Source organism: Schistocerca cancellata, chromosome 1 (assembly GCF_023864275.1).
Source record: "Schistocerca cancellata isolate TAMUIC-IGC-003103 chromosome 1, iqSchCanc2.1, whole genome shotgun sequence".
NCBI lineage: Eukaryota > Metazoa > Arthropoda > Insecta > Orthoptera > Acrididae > Schistocerca > Schistocerca cancellata.
This window is the reverse complement of record NC_064626.1, coordinates 84,445,431-84,449,655: the sequence shown is the minus strand read 5'-3', so window position 1 is coordinate 84,449,655 and position 4,225 is coordinate 84,445,431. Positions and strand designations below refer to the sequence as shown.

At 46.2% G+C, this 4,225-nt stretch overlaps 1 pseudogene; it reads left to right on the top strand.

Moving 5' to 3' along the window:
* The first annotated feature begins 3,806 nt into the window (after positions 1 to 3,806).
* LOC126099815 (5S ribosomal RNA) lies at positions 3,807 to 3,925 on the top strand (annotated as a pseudogene).
* The last annotated feature ends 300 nt before the right edge of the window (positions 3,926 to 4,225 follow it).

Below are 4,225 nucleotides of genomic sequence, written 5' to 3'. Positions count from 1 at the left end.
GAGGGTATCGCATACTTCGGTACAGTAAAGCCTTTAATATGTTCCGTTACAACCGGGAAGAAGTTGGGCGACATAAACGCAGGTTGGCAGGCGTCTTTCTACATCTGAAAGATGATTATTAAAGTTTTGCAGTCCACACATGGTGTGTCGAGCGGCGATCACTCTTTTAAAATAAAAGCCACGATCGCTTCAATATCGTTTACTATATTACCGGTTTCAGCACTCTGAAGGTGCCATCATCTTGTCTGCGAAGGTATAACGTAACAGGTTTGATGGAGGGCTTACTTTTTTTTTTCTTTATTGAATTTCGATTCCCTCCGAAGAGGGCGGGCTGGCAGCAGCTTGCCGCTCTTCAGCCTACAGACTTTTAAAAAGGTGAAGATAAATATACAATAAAAACAGGCGATAAAATCGGAGACTGAAATGGTAACATGGCGAAAAAATCGTGGAACATATAACATAAAATAAAGGGATGATGATGCTAATAAAATACGTATGAAGCACGCAGGTAAAATAATAGACAGACAATTAAAAAACACGGCGACAGTCTGGCTTCTGTTCGCCAAAGACATAAAATTCACACCCACCGACAGCATGTATTCTGTTCGCAACACATGGAAAGACGAAAAAACACTGAACATTCACTGGAACACTGCACTAAAAGGTTGGCAAATATGGCATACCACAGCCGAGAGCAGATGGGGGGAAACTGGACAGATGAAGGGAAAAAAAAGGAGGAAGGAGAGGAAAAGCGAAGGGGGGAGGGGGGAAAGGAGCCAATGGAGGATGAGGACCCATAACAGGGGTGGGTGGTGATGCGCAGACGCGACAGAGAGTGGGGAAGGCAGAGGAGGGGAACACGACTCAAGGGGGAGGGAGAAGGGAGGTAGGGAGAGATTTGGCGGGGATAAAACAGGATGGAAGGGGGGGGAGAGGGAGCCCAGGGAAAGGACTGAGGAAAGGAGGGGGGGGAATCAGAGTTGATAGGAGGGATAGATAAGGAGGAGAGAGGGCATCATCTGGGAGGGGGAGTTGATGGAAGCCACCTTGGGAATGGAAATAGAAGGGTGTAGAGATGGAGGGTAGGGGGACGCAACAGTGAAGGCTTAGCAGGGGGCGGGGGAGGGCTTACATGAGTTAACTATATACATTACAATTATTACAGAACCACATACTTGAAACGTGGATTAACATTTATAAAACCATATGGATATCATGGCACATGAGGCAGACCATCTGATACAATCATTGTCACAACCAATAAAAATAATAAAAAATGCGCTCACGGTCGTTCTTTCCGTAAAATATAAAACTGAAGTCACCAGATGAAACTACCACTGCTGCCTAACACCGGTCGGCATCATCACTGCCCTATCCCGCGCAAGCTTACCTGCTGTGATTCTAGCGGTCCGCAACCGGCCACCAGATGGTGCTGTCCAAGCAGCGCGCACGCAGTCCCACGGTTAACCACTCATTACGACTCAAACACAACTTTACTATAACTGCTTGTCGCATACCCATGCAAAGCCCACATTTGCGCATACATTTCCTGTACATACTATAATCACTATAAAGTACGTCAATTACAAAGTAAAAGCATCTGAGGCACAGACATTATCCATTAGCGCCTTACAAAATTACATATTATAATTTACCTTTATTCATATAAGGACGTCAGGAATATGCACACAGAAAGCTGTTTATAACACGACTTAGGTACAATGTGACAAGCGATTAAAACCTATGTGTTGGGCTTTACCTGTCTAAGCACTATGGTCTTAGGTACTGTAAGCGCTAAAAAAAGAACGTATTGACTTGCTATAGAGTCTCTCACCATCTATACATTCGTTACGAGCAAGGTACGAATCAGGTACGAAAACCTGCATAGGCACATGGAATTAAGGAATGCCAGGTCAGAAGCAAACTGAAGGGCACAGGAACAGGGGAGAAAATGACATGCGGACGAAGATGCACAGTGACTCCATGTACGCTCGCATCGGCACGGCACTCGTTTCGTCCATAGGCCTCACCGAATGGGGAATAATGAAAAACCATATTATTATGATATCAAAAACACAAGCGTTCTGGCATCATACACAAATATGTCTGTAATATATAAAATAAATAAAATAAGAACGTAACGAAGACACGCTTGGCGGACAGTGGTAATCATCGAGTAAAGTTTTTCTGGCGAAGCTGGCCAACTACACTTCAAGCCTTAAGACAAGTATTTACTCTACCAAGGTAGTCCCTCCTAAAAAAAACATATAAATAACATTAGCAGTATTGTAATGGTGTAATATACAGGGTTATTACAAATAATTGAAGCGATTTCACAGCTGTAGAATAACTTTATTATTTGAGATATTTTCACAATGCTTTGCACACACATACAAAAACTCAAAAAGTTTTTTTAGGCATTCACAAATGTTCGATATGTGCCCCTTTAGTGATTCGGCAGACATCAAGCCGATAATCAAGTTCCTCCCACACTCGGCGCAGCATGTCCCCATCAATGAGTTCGAAAGCATCGCTGATGCGAGCTCGCAGTTCTGGCACGTTTCTTGGTAGAGGAGCTTTAAACACTGAATCTTTCACATAACCCCACAGAAAGAAATCGCATGAGGTTAAGTCGGGAGAGCGTGGAGGCCATGACACGAATTGTTGATCATGATCTCCACCACGACCGATCCATCGGTTTTCCAATCTCCTGTTTAAGAAATGCCGAACATCATGATGGAAGTGCGGTGGAGCACCATCCTGTTGAAAGATGAAGTCGGCGCTGTCGGTCTCCAGTTGTGGCATGAGCCAATTTTCCGCGGGCTACGCGTGAAACTTGCCCGCACGCGTTCAACCGTTTCTTCGCTCACTGCAGGCTGACCCGTTGATTTCCCCTTACAGAAGCATCCAGAAGCTTTAAACTGCGCATACCATCGCCGAATGGAGTTAGCAGTTGGTGGATCGTTGTTGAACTTCGTCCTGAAGTGTCGTTGCACTGTTATGACTAACTGAGGTGAGTGCATTTCAAGCACGACATACGCTTTCTCGGCTCCTGTCACCATTTTGTCTCACTGCGCTCTCGAGCGCTCGGACGGCAGAAACCTGAAGTGCGGCTTCAGCCGAACAAAACTTTATGAGTTTTTCTACGTATCTGTAGTGTGCCGTGACCATATGTCAAAGAATGGAGCTACGGCGAATTTATGAAATCGCTTCAATCATTTGTAATAGCCCTGTATACACAGCATCCATCACAATGTGTGAATAGGTCGCACAGGGTCTCTAGAGCACCGCATCACATACGTCAAAGATTATCAAGATTATTCAAGTATCACGCCCGTCGCATAAGGGTGGCACTAGTTGCGCTACCATGACGGTGCAGATCACTTTTGCTTCAAATAATCGCTGTAACGGTCGTGAGTTGAGGTTAGTCAACGGCATTATCAACACGTCCTTGAGATTGAACGAGGACGTGAACTATGAGAGACTGGATGTTCCTTCTGCGATATTGCAGAAAGACCTGGCCGCAGTTCAGCCAGTGTACATGATTGCTGGCAGTGGTGTTCACGAGAATGTACCGTCACAATAAGGCACGTCGCTGAACGGCCACGTGGCACTACCGTGAGTGAAGACCATGGTGTTGGGCGTATGGCTCTGCCGCACCGTACTGCATCCACAGCAGCACTTGCCACCACAGTGACACAACGAAGTGTTACAAATTGGTTTCTTCAAGGACAGCTCCGAACCAGACGCCCCGAAACCAGATGACCCGAAACCACAGTCATTTGCGACGTCAGTGGTATCAGGCGGCCAACGGCCTTGCCGCAGTGGGTAACACCGGTTCCCGTCAGATCACCGAAGTTAATCACTGTCGGCCTGGGCTGGCACTTGGATGGGTGACCATCCGGCCTTCCGAGCGCTGTTGGCGAGCGGGGTGCACTCAGCCCTTGCGAGGCAAACTGAGGTGCTACTTGATTGAGAAGTAGCGGCTCCGGTCTCGGAAACTGACAGACGGCCGGGAGAGAGGTGTGCTTGTAACCTCCCCCTCACTTACCGACCTTAATGACAGTGAAAAATTAAACCGCGTGTACCTAATGGGAGTTTTGGAAAAGCAATCGTCACCGAAGTTAACCTGTCGGTAAAGAGGGAGGAAAGGGTTACATCTAAATGAAAGGAAATGTGCTAATGAAACTGGTGGAAATTAATTTTGAAAAGGGGTAAAGTTAAT